Source organism: Phodopus roborovskii, unplaced genomic scaffold (assembly GCF_943737965.1).
Source record: "Phodopus roborovskii unplaced genomic scaffold, PHOROB, whole genome shotgun sequence".
NCBI classification, from domain to species: Eukaryota; Metazoa; Chordata; class Mammalia; order Rodentia; family Cricetidae; genus Phodopus; species Phodopus roborovskii.
Genome location: NW_026125948.1, coordinates 442,257 through 455,857, shown reverse-complemented (window position 1 = coordinate 455,857; position 13,601 = coordinate 442,257). Strand labels below are relative to the sequence as shown.

General features: G+C 33.6%; 1 protein-coding gene across 1 annotated transcript in view; it reads left to right on the top strand.

Annotated features, from left to right (window-relative positions):
- The window catches only part of Diaph2 (diaphanous related formin 2), a gene marked incomplete at its 5' end in the record, with an annotated part of 564,399 nt that overhangs the window by 196,035 nt on the left and 354,763 nt on the right, over positions 1–13,601 (top strand). The gene's annotated exons all lie outside the window — the stretch shown is intronic.

The following is a 13,601-nucleotide window of genomic DNA, read 5'->3' as shown; positions in this document are numbered from 1 at the left end:
ACTGTGTATTATAGAGCTGCTCCTTGTCCAAGTAGTCACAGCTTCAATTTATTCACCTTTAGGTGAAGAAATGCACTGATCCATGTATAATGCTGGTCTTAGATCCAATTAAATGAATGTGTTAGAATATATTGAAAAATTATTAAATGATTGTGTTAGAATATATTGAAAAATTATAATGTTAAATATATCATAGTCAGTCACAAAAATGATTAATCATTTTGATGCTGAAGACACTATATTTGACATCACCCCAAATATCAAAGCATTTCACTCACCATCATAGAAGCTGTAATAACAGTAACTAAATAATTGTAGTTGCATTGTGAAATGGAAGAATACTTAACCATTAAATATGATCAGTAACATTTGTATATAATATAGGAGAAAATCTAAGGGAAAACATATTCCACCTCAGTAACATATAAATTCCTCTAAATTTTCACAATATGTAATAATTTTTATTCAAAATGCTGTGAATTGTATCGTAATTGTTTGAAGTTTAGCATAAAATGGGAGTTAATAGTCTTCTTTGGTTTATGGTAAAACACACAAACAAAATAAAAATAAAATCAGAGAGGTGAATACTTGGGCAAGCATATTAGACAATTCGGGTACATGATAGTATAGCAGAGCCTCAGAGATTCTTTTATTTTCCAATACCATAATTCAAAGACCAGGTGTCCCTTGAGGTCTTCTTCATTTAACTTCAGAAGACCACTATTTCATGATATCCTCACATGGGGACATCTTATTTTTTCTGTCTCAACTCTGAACCCATTAAATTGGGATTGGTACTTTATGCTACATTGTATTCTCAATGTCTGTTGCATGTAAAACTCTCAGCTACCCATGAGTGAATGCCAGATAGTTGGGTGAAATATAGGTTTATTTTTAACATAAATATTTACCATTTTAATGACCTTTGTTTATCACAATTATGAGCATACACATACTGTGAAAACTATTCTCAATAATTTAGTGATGGCTCATGGGTGATCATTCAATGACAGTGTATTTAAATATATAATTTCAGTCAACTACAGGCTTTTTAGGATTTTTTCTGACACTTTACCTTTCTGAAATGTGAATTTAAAAAATCAGTGTTTATCATTACTTGAGTTGGAAGGAAATTTGACAGTTTGTTGAGAAATAAATGGTACTGGTTTATACTTGACATTGTAGAACCTACACAATGGAAAGAAAAATTAGATAGAATTGGAAGAAATATGAGATTGCCCCTTAGATTCTGTCTCCCCATGCGTCCTTTGAACTTTTCCTTCCTTTGGCATTCTTTGAAGCAATGTGTTTTCATGTCTTTGGTTTGTAATTAGTGATTCAGTGCTATAGCAAATGTAAGGGAATTCATTCATGGCACGTCATGTTTAAAATATCAGTATATAATGACACACCATACAATGTATTCATAATTCATGACTACTGGACACAAACATTTCAGTTTGAGAGTTTGTCTGTATTTCATTATATTACACTGCAGCAAGACCATTAACCAAAGAAGACATTTGAAATAACTAAGCACGACAGAATACAAGGACAGTGTATCAGTGACAGTTTAAATAGTTGGCTTTTGGCTTTATTTAACTTATGAAATATTTGACCTTTAATTACACCAGTTGTGGTTTCATTTACAGGACTCTCATCTTTGAGAGCCAGTAAATCCTCTTGAGCATGAAAAGAATGTTGTACCACTGTCTTACTATGCTCTTGGTAATATTCTAGACTCAGTTATTAAAACTGTCATGAGTTTTGTTCCCTACAGTTTTTCATGTAAATCAATGCAGCAAATTTTTAAATTATTATATAGGAGACACTAAAATCACATAGGTCAATAAATCTAGAAGCTTTGAAATTAATATAAAGTTATATAAGTTTAAATTTAGTTTTTTAGTAAAAGCACTCTTACCAAAGTTGTTTAGTTCACGTTATGTTACTAAGTATGAATCTGAAAGCATGGGCTATTAAACTGTACATGTGGACTTGTACATATTGGCTAGTGGTAATTAAATTCTTTTAGTCATATCATTTCTGTAGCTATCACAGTATTTGCTTACAGCTCATAAATCCAATCAGAAGCCCTAACCTCTAATAAAAATGAAAATAAATCTCATTTCTGAGTTTAAGAGTTGTAGCACTATAAATGTTGGAAATAAGTGATTGTGGTACTGTGATTTTTGAAACTTGTGAATACAGTATTATGGGCTTTGAAAAATGTCCTTCTGTGAAAATGAATGCATTTTTCCCATTTCAGAGCTGTAGCGTACCTGTTTTCCTTTATGTGAAATAATGTTGTTATGCAGATTGATGCATAAAATAGAAAGAAACTTGGTTTAAGGAATTTGTATCTCTGGCTATATGAGGGAATTCTAAAATGATAATGTCAACTTTTTCTAAATGGCCACACATTTTCTAAAATTAGGGTCACTTATTGATGTTTATTATTCTCTATTTGCCAGTAATTGAAATTGGGGAGACCTAGCAGTGAAGGCCTGGATCCTAGCTGTTTTAGAGTATGAGGGAAAAAAGATAGCAAGCAGATTTTAGCATTCTTTGAGCAACAACATGAGTTGAAGGCAAGTATGGACAATTTAGTGAGACTTTGCCAGTAAATCAAAAGTGAAAAATCAATGCTTAGTGTGCTATATAATACCTTTAATCCTATCTCTTGAGAGGCTGAGGGTTGCTTAGGAGTTTTCTACTAGCCTGTTCTACATAGTGAGTTCCAGACTGGACTACAGAGTGAAACCTGATCTCACAAAACAGGCAGTAGTGAATGGAAAGAGGTCCAGAGGAAAGGGGAAGGAAGGAAGGGTAGGAGAGAGGGAAGTAGGAAGGGATAAAGAGAGAGAACACGAAAGAACATAATTGGTGTTGTATTTCCTTGATAGAGTTGTTCTGAATTCATTCCCCAGTAAACAAAAAAGACTAATTAAAAAAAAAATTATGGCTAGAAAGTAGTGTAGCACGCCTTTACTCCCAGCACTCAGAAGGCAGAGGCAAGTGGATCTCTGTGAGTTTGAGACCAGCCTGGTCTTCAAGATCTAGTTGCAGGACAGCCTCCCAAACCACAGAGAAATCCCATCTTGAAATAACCAAAAAAATATTTATGTAGCAATATAATTTATATATCAACTAACACTTTGATACAATCATTTGATGTAGTATTAAACAAAAGGGAAAAAGTAGAAAATTCCATCTTACAAAATTCTTCCACTTAGAACAACTTTTGAAATCACATTTAAAAATAGGTCAGTGTGAGATATGTATTCTGTGACTAGTTGTGAGATTGATTTTCAGAGAAGCCAAATATAGCAGGTGTTAAGTTTGTTTATGTACTTCTTCCAATTGTTTTAGTTGTGAAGAAGGAATGTTTGAAATTTGAGAGAGTAAAACCAGCTCACAATTCAGTTTTCCTTTCTTCTCCCTTTGTGTAAATGTTAAGAATCTGAAGTATATATAGTACTTGTGAGTTTATTTAAGAGTATTTTCAAAACTGAATTATTCATTTATATTACTGGGTGTAAATGAGGCTGGTAATACTTTAAATGTAACACTTGTTTGTTTTCTCAGAATTTGATTACATATTTTTAGATTAGCACATTTACAGCACTACAGTTTAGGTTGTGTGAAACTTCACAAAATCTTCAAATTTTCAGTTTATTAAATTCTTTAGAGAAGAGTGCTTTGTAAATGCAGATTTGATTGCTATTCCTTGACAATACCGACTATTAAAAATTCATTTTTCTTTTTTCTCTCAACATATTTTTCCTTTATTGATAAATTTCTGCCCCCTATCTAGGAACACACTCCAGGTCCTATTCTATAATCAAAAAAGTATTCACTAAGTCAAAATGTTCTATTAATACTGTTTCACAGCTATATTTGTGAAATAATAATGACTAAACAGTAAGGCAACAAATTTTGGCTTGAGAGGTATATCTAACTAAAATAATAGAGTTTCTAATGTAGAAAGTTTGAAGGGTACTTCTTGATGATTTTCCCATTAACTCAAAGTAGTTGTAAATATTTTCAGCACTAGAAGATAGAAAAAGTGAATATTTCTGGGACTAGCTGTAGGTCTTCTTGGTTCACCACAAAGACTGTTTCCAGAGAGGATTTAAATGAACCCAGCTGGCTTAGCATTCTGTGAATTGCTGTAGTCATTTTCTGAGTTTAATCTTATGACTGATTTTGTAATTCTCACAGTGGGGGAAAGTCGACAACATGAGTAGCATTTAGTGAATATAATTAGTAAGTTTGAAAACAAATGGTTTTTTTTTTTTTTTATTCTATACAAGCTCTGTTCAAGGGGGATTTAAACCCTGTTTGAAACTCTTGTTCAAAATAAAATATGGCTACTGTAACTGAATGTGACCACTCATGTTACAAACTGGTTTTCCAGTCAAATGAAGCCTTCCTAATGAATGCATTACACAACCTTAATAAGGGGAGCCAATGACGGGGAGGAAGTTTATAAAGTGGCAGTTTATACTAGCATAAAGGTTTGTGATAATTTTAGACACTTTAAGAATTATTCATATCTATTTAAGTGCCTTTTCCATGCTTGTAATTGCAGCCACATTTATTGAACATTTACTCTCTGTAGCACCGACTGCTAGCAGTTTTGCCGGGGAAAAGAAAATCAAATGTATTTCCAATCATTTTGTTTTTATGAGCTTGCTGGTATATACAGAACATTGTAATGCTAAAGCCAGAGAGAGTGAGAAAAGTGTGTGGGTAGGGCTATAAGGGGTAGGATGGACACACATGAAAACTAAATTATGTTGCTCATAAATGCTAGCTAACTACCAGGCAATGAAGCACTCTGTGGGGTGACATCCACACTGTATAGCTTCCCCACTTCTGGGCAAAGCATAGGGATAATTCCAGTCCAGTGTACGACATGGACATTGCTCCTTTGTTTTCAATTTGATTTTCCCTGAATTCTGGCATGAGGGTGATTATAAAGCATTAATGTTCTTTTCCTTTCCCCTGTTCTTTGATTTCTTCATTTATATTATGGAATCTCAGAATACGTGTTTCTTTTTCATTTAGTTTTATTTTTATATGTCTGAATGTTTTGCCTGCTGTAATTTGTGCACTACATTCATACCTGCTGCCTGTGGAAGTCAGAAGAGGGCTATGGAGCACCTGCAACTGGAGTTATGGATGGCAGTGAGCCATCATGTGGAAGCTTGGAAATGAACACAGGCCCTCTTTCAAACACAGCAGGTTCTGTACACCACTGAACCATCTCTCCAGTCCCTCCATATTTGTTTCAATGTTATAATATTTTAAATTGATTCTCAAGTTACTGTGCATCTTCTGCATTTATTTTTTGAACATTTTCATTAGCATCTGTTATACAGTAATAAGCTTCATAATAATATAAGTCAAAGTACATCATGTATTCATTTCCCACAATCCTTTTCTTTCTCTTCTCCTTCTTAATTAAATATTAGTTGTTTAATTTCTTCTATTTAGCACTATCAAGTCAAAAAATAATAAATTGTAGAACTAAAACTATTTTATGTGTACTACCCCCATTTCACTGATCAGGAGCAAAAATCAAGTACAGCTTCCCATAGTAGACTTTCATGACTTTTCTTTAGGTAAGTGGGAATGAAACATTTTTATATTTAATGCTCAGGATAAAGGATGCATGTATGATGAAATGCGAACTCTTTGGAGACTGACTGCTTAGAGAAAAAGAATTAACACTTTAAATTCAATTAAATCATTATTATTTACACCTGTATTTCATCCCTTTGCTATTTCTGTGGCAAACTACCCAAGAAATACAATTTACTATAGGGAAAGACCGATTAGCCCACATTGCTTTATGGTTTCATGAGAATTGGTTGCCTTTGTTGTTTTCCGGTAGAAGCAAGGTAGAATATTATGGCTGGAGCATACAGTGGAGCAAAGAAGCTCATCTTATGGAAAACAAGAAGCAGAGAGGAAACCTAGATGGAAACAGAAATGTGATATAAACTTTAATGTCATGCCTACTTCCTAAAAGCCCATTATAAGGTTAATAACTTCATGCTCTATTTGTGAAAGTGCTGCCATCTGTGAACCAATTCTAGAACACATGAGCCTTTTGTGAGGACATGCTGCATCCAAAAAATAAAAACATCTTAATGTATAATGTTTAGAAATCTGGTGTGAAGGAACATGAAAAATTATAATAAATTGCATTCAAATTTTGGAGAGTGATACAAATGCTTGGTTGTCAGATGTTTTCATCAGCATCAGTGTGGCCTATTTCAATTTCTGAAGCACTCCCAAATTTCATATTTTATAACATGTATGAGAAAAACCAGAGTGTTATTGATTTCCTAAAGCATCAATTTAATTTTTTGAGTGTTTTTGTTTGTTTTGTTTTGTAGCAGGAGTTAAATTTGTTACTGGTTAAAAGAGAATTGATCCTCAGCTATAATTTATTTAAGGGATTTTTGTGAGACATGACTGGCATATAATAAAACTTAAAATAAAGTTTGGTGAAATTAGCATTTTTCTAGTACTAAAGATGTCCCCACCATAGCCCCAGATTAGACTTCTTACAACACTGATCTGTTGATCTACTTTACAGCTCCAGGCATTTACCAACTTTCTTTACTTATTTTTATTTTTGTAAATATTTTGTTGTTGTTTGACAGTTTCACATGTTTACACAATGAAGTTTATTGTTACCCCAATTCCTCCTCCTTTTTTATCTTGTTCTCTGTTCCTGTTGGAAACCTTCTTTGCAACAAGACCTCTTCTTTTGACATTTTATTGAGAATCACTAGCAAAAAAATTAAGCAATGAGCTTCTGTTACATGCTACATCTTGTCCTCATATGAACTACGTAGAATAGTCAAGTTTACAAAGACAAAAATTAGAGATGTAGCTACCTGCAAGGTTAGAAATGAGAAAGTATGTTAGTATTTAATGTTTTAGCTAAGGATGACAAGAAATTCAGATTATTGATAATGGAAATGGTTGCACAGGCATGTGAATTTCATTAATGTCACTTAACTCCATGTGGTTAAAATGCTAAATTTTCTATACATTTCTTACAATGAAAAAGAGACGTCACAACAGCACTCTCTATAATAAGATATCACTAATACTATATCAGTGATAATCATTTCCAGAGATGCAAAAATAGAAAGTGATGAGAGAAACAAGCAACAGGAGAAAATGATTAATATTAATTAATAGTAAAAATTATGTAGAGTATTTAAGATGAATGAATCAATGCTTGATTGAAGGAAGAGATTGGAAAAATATATATATAAGCAACTCATACACAGATATTTCTTTTTGTTGTTCATTTTGCTTTCCAAAGAATTTATTGGTGATTACTAGAGTTACTCTTGCACTAATGGCACAACTCTGAGTCTTACCTACCTACATTATTGCCCATGTTCTCATTTATTGATGGTAATAATCTTTGAAGTTATGTCCAGGGAAAAACAACAAAGAACTGTCTTTCAAACTTCCCATAATCACGTTTAAATAAAAATGTTCACTACAATAAAAGTTGAGTGGTTTTATTAATTGTATAATACAAACCTTATTGAAGAATGTGTTTAAAAAAAAACCCAAGAGATACTTATGTTTGTAGACTATTTTTTATAGCAATTTAAAAATAATTTGATTTTCTTAAAACTATTCTCAGATGAATTTGTTTGGTAGGCCTACTATAGACAGGTTGATTAACTGAAAATACTTCCAAGTAGTAGAACTGCTTTTGTTTGTAAGTACAGACACGTCTCATTAATTCATTGTGGCCTTTCCTAAATGAGCATAAATAGCTGTTGATTTGCCACAGATCCTGGCTTCTGCAAGCAAACTAATACATGTGTACTGCATTCTCCTTAAATAAGTGATACTATAAGGAAATCACTGAGAGGTAGAGCAGTGAGAGTAGGAAAGCAGAATCTGTCTTCTCTGAGAAACTAATAGCACAAATACCCTGCTGGGCTTGAAGGTGGCAATTGAGATGAATCTTTATTACATTTAATGTTGTCATGGTTTCAAGTTTAAGTTCTGCTTTCACAGATTGCTACCATAAATTAAGTTAACAAGTGTAAAGCTCTTAAATTGCATGACTTTTTATAAAATTGATATAATCTATTCCCTTATTGTTGGGAGTATCATTATAATACAGATTCAAGAGAGTAAAAAAAGGACAATCAAGCATGCACAAAGAATTAGGACATCTTTTCCAGCGTAAATTACATTTGGCTGAATTAGTAGAAACTATGGTCATGTGACCATAGTTTTGGTGGTAGATTCAGAAATAAAGCCTGGAATGCATGTATTAGACCTGTCTGGCCGTAGCTGCAGAGCTAATGTCTTCATGGTAATTGCAATCCTTAAAAGTACATTATCTTTCTTAATGTTATTGCAATGTGTGCTGGTGTTGAAGAAAGAAATAATTAAACAACCCTTGGCAGAGAACACAGAACTTAATTTTTTAAATAAAGGAAACTAACATTAGAATTCATGTGCTGTATCAAGACTGGCATGCAGTAGTAGTTATTTTGATATATGCACTGGAGCATTTATTATTGCTTAAATATTAACTGTTTCATGTATATATAAATATAATATGAAAAATAAACCATAATTAGGGAATATTTTACTAAAAGAAATAAAGTTGAATTATCTGATCACAGTAATATAGATTAAATAGTTTCATTTCAAAGATTCAACCAGATTCTGTGTCTGCAATAAGTATCTAATTTCCTTTAAGGTTAATCAATCCAGTATAGTGTGTATTAGGTCTGTTCCCTTCACATACCAGGAGAGGGGATCTGTTTGTTGATACAAGACTTTTTAATGTCACCGAGTTCCATGTAGTCATTTGTTGATATATAAGCAGAAAGGGAGAGGTCTGAAAGGCGCAGTTTAATGTAGTTTCTTGACATGGACCTTTGACTCAAATTTCAGTCTGAACACCACTTCCATGCTAGATCTCCTTAAATACATTCAGAAATGTTTCACTAGGAGGTATATGTGTGACTTTGCTGTTGAATTCCTTTTATTCTAAGTGTGCAGTTCAGGTTTTGTTTTTTTTTTTTTTTTGTCTATGATCACTATGCATTCTCCAGCCATTTGTGCAAAAAAATTCTTACTAAGTCACAGAATGAAACTTTCTCATGAAGTTAGCTGTGTATTTTCTCTGTATCACTCTCAAGTTGATGTGTAAGATTGCTTTGGGGCAGATGTGTAAAACCCCACTGTTTTTTCCTATATAACACCTTCTCACAATTCACTTTATACCTGAAATTGGAATGCTGACTCTGGTAACACAGTATCAGCATATGCCTGCCTCATGGAGAGTACTTCATCATTTTATCTCCATAGACACAGTGTGGTCACATTTCTTGTAAGTACATTCTATATGTGCTATGGTTGAGGTATTAATAGCCCTGAAATGTAAACCTGTGGAAGGTGTTAGTAGCAGAGGTATTTTTGAGGCCAACTTTGAAGCTCAAGTTTTATTGAAAAAAGAAAATGTCTGAGTGACAAATTGCTTACCAGCTTAAGTTAGTTAAGATGGGGTGAATAAACTACTAGTCTAGTTACTCCATCTCTACACTGAAACACAGTATACCAGACTTACTGTAGTGCAGTATGAATATAATTTTAGTATAGTTTTAAGGAAAAAAAGAAAACAAGGGACAGTTTATGAGGCCTACACAGCACAGAATGCATGGTTTGTTTGATTGTTGTGCTCTCAGACAAGTAACTGGTAAATTATGATACAGATCAGTGTCCTTTTACCTGAACTAATCGACAACAGTTAGAGCAGTTCTGTCCGTTAGTAACTGCAAATTGCTAGAGTTCTCTAGTTTTAAATTGACATCAAGCTTTGAATACACATCAAGAAGAACTTGTTATTTTAAAAATATTGGAAGATTTTGTAGATAAGCTATAGACAACTGCCTGAGTATCACTTGACCTGGAAATTTTCTTTGTCAGTGTGGCACGTCGACCTTAGAATACATCAGAATTACCTGGAGGTTTTCTTGACAACCTCCGCTCCCCGCCACACACACACACACACACACACACACACACACACACACACACACACACACACATTTCCACTCCCCCAGATAAAGCAAGAAACACTCTCTGAGTTTCTGATTTAGTTCATTTGAATTTTTAACAACATTCCAGATGAGGCCAATGTGCGTGGTTAGGTGATCTCTGTTTAATAATATAGTCAATACCCATGAATTAGTTTTCCATCTCTTGAAAGTATTGAGAATCAAACCAGGGATGTGTATGACACCCACTGAGCTGTATCACAAGATTATCACCCAGACCTTCTTTTTTAATTTGAGAAATTCACTTTTATTAAGGTATTCATATCAGTACATGAAGTCATACCTTTCTCTCTAATATTCAAATTAGCAATTTTTGCTCTAGAAAGGACACGTGGCTTTTTTTCCAACAAAAACTCCAAAAGTAAGTATACTAAGAAATAAGTCCCAAAGAAACGCTCTAAAGTGTCTGTTACCATTTACATAAAACTTTAAAATATATATATGTATATATATATATATATGCACATATATATATTTGTAGAAAATTGTAACAAGCAAAGAGATATAGCTATGAATTGTAATTAAAGAATAAAAACTAGTTAAAAATGTTATGAGTAAAATGTAAGGAGTTCATAGTAAAAGTCACTATGAAACAACAATGTAAATATTACCTGTTTGATTTTAAAATTTTATATAAGACTATATTTCAAAACAATGGATCATATTTTTAATTTCCTTTTTTATTTGTTCTTTGTTTCTTTCCTACCATGCATCCTGACCCCACCCATCTCCCATTTCCTGGAATCTGATCTCTATCCTCATAACTTCCTCCCTTCAAAAATAAAACAAAATCATTTTTTTTATAAAAGGAAGAAGAGGAAGATCTCATTATGCAGGCTGCATTGTGCCACAGTGACTAATGCACTAAACCCATTTATCATGCATCGATACATACAGGTGTTCATCACAAAGAACCATTGATTTGATTAGAGGCCCCTGGTCTCTGATACATCATAGGCACTGGGGCATCACTGGGACTTTTCCTGGAAATCCTGTTGTTTCCCCATGTGCCCTGTGTACTGGAGGTCCTGTAGCCCTAGGTTCTCAGGACAGAACCTGTCCCCCATGCTCTAGCAGATCACTGACAGAATGGGTGTTGGGGTGGTCCAACACTTTTCCCTGGTAATGCGCCTAGGTATTTGCAGGCACTCATGAATTCTTGATTTTCTATTTTTATTTTTTCCAATTCCTATTCTCCTCTGGCCTAATTATGCTGAACTTATTCAGGATGATAATTATAATAACTTTTGCCACTAGCCTCACCATTTTCCAGCTGCTGGCTCTACTGCCCCCTCTATTATAGAGTTATTATCCACAGTCAATATTTTGAATAAATTATCCTTACACATTACCTTCTCTTTCTGGCTATCTATTTCATTTAATTTTATGTCCTTGGCGCTATTCTGAAACAATACTTGAAGGTCACCAAAGACTTCTCTAATCATCAAATTAGCCTTAATTATCTTGGGCTTGTCTGGTGCATTTATTCATTGAACATTCCAGAGGGAAATCTGATGATAGTCCTCATTTATAAGGAGGTCACAATCTGGTAGGTGATACTGAGTATGTAAACAGAATTATGTATTGTGAAATAAATGTTACAACCAGAGCATGTATAAATCAATATGGAAAAAACAAAAGGGGTATTTATTAATTACACTCAGTGAAGTTGGAAAAGACTCATTATTATTAATTACTCATCTTCCCCTTCCCAAACACCTTCTTTGTAACATATAACCCATTATTAAATCCAGTACACACTAAATTTCAACATGTATAAGTGAACAGGCTATGTTCTGGCACCAACCCTTATTAACAATTGAACTCTGCCAATATGCTCTATGTTACCTGTAAAATGGGCATAGAGATAACTAGTTCACTAAGTTGTTTTGAGGGCTGATAAAATATATGCATACAGGGCACATACCAAAGTGCCTGCCCCATATCAAGTTCCGCAAACATGTCTGGGACCATAGCTACTTATTTTACACCTAGTTTATAATTAAGTAAAGTGTTTACTCAAGATTGTTGAACCAGGAAGTGGTAGGCTAAAGGTTCAAGTCTGATTGTGTATCCAATAATAATGAATAAAATTTCATTGTCTCCTCATCTAATAATTATGAAAAATATAGCAGAGAGAATGAGTTGTTCATAGCCGCCTTCTCAGAGAGTGTTTTCCACATTGCTTTCTCCATTCTAAAGCACGCTCAGTCTAAAATTAGGATTTTCTGATATTTTATGTCATAATTAGCACATCTTAAAACTTATGGGGACTGATTTTATTCCCATTTTTCTCTTCTTGTTACTCATTGACAAAACACTTATGTTTTTTTCACAGTGACTCAGTTTTACCTTTTTTCCTACTATGTCTGACAAGTCCTTACAATTATATCAGTCCTTGACATTTGCCAAAAGATACTCTATATATTTTCTATATTTACATATTTTCTACTAAATTCAAACCTCAAAGCTTCAAAGTTACCACACATCATTATTGATCTCATTTTCAAATATTGAGGACACTGTCTGTTGCACAGTGGAGAATATTTTCACTTCACTCTGCCTTCCACCCTCACCTAATTCCCAGCATATAGAGTTTCCTGGAGAAGTCAAACCTTTGTAGTCACTGCCTGCGTGCATGTGTGCATGTGTCCATGTGTCTATACATAAACTTAAGAATAGAGCTATATTTAGCTCCATTCCTATTTTGCATACACAAATGAGAGTTATTATAAAGACAGAAAAATTTATTCAGAAACATTTGTTGACCACCTAATATGTTATGCCTTCTTCCTAGATTCTGTAATTAAAATTTACTACTAAAATGATCTCTGCATGCTTTCAAAATACATATTGCATGCAAAAACAGCTTTATTCAATTGTACACGGCATAGAAAATAGGCCATAGAACATAATTTTCGGAGAGAAGTATTCACAGATACTATGGTAATTCACCTAGTCTTAGAGTGTATGTAGGTATTTAACAGATACAAGGAGAGAGAAAGATGGGTTCTAGTCAAGGAATAACATATATAAAACTAAACTACATTCTGCTAATCTATGACTAGTCTAAGCAATAAGTGACATTTTCAAAAATACAAGAAGCAGCACATAAATGGCTGTGTATGCAAAAGAAAGTGGTTGGATGATTTTTTTTTTCTAGAAGATGAAATAGGCGCTTTGCATTAGACATTTTCAGGCAACCCTATTAGCCATAAATTCAACAACTGAAGAATGGCATTTCTATGGAGTGATTTAATTAACCACATTTACTTTGAAAAAGGAAATTTCACTTTGACAAGTTGTTCTCAGTGGACAGCCACAAGTTCTGGTTTTGTTTGTTTCAGTTTGCACTGAAGACAAAACAATAAAAACGGGTTTGTTGAAGCAGAAGGGTAAACTACCTCCAGATAAGGTCCTTCACAGATGGGTGGAGTGTGGTTGATATGGATCATTAAGATGCTTTCTCTG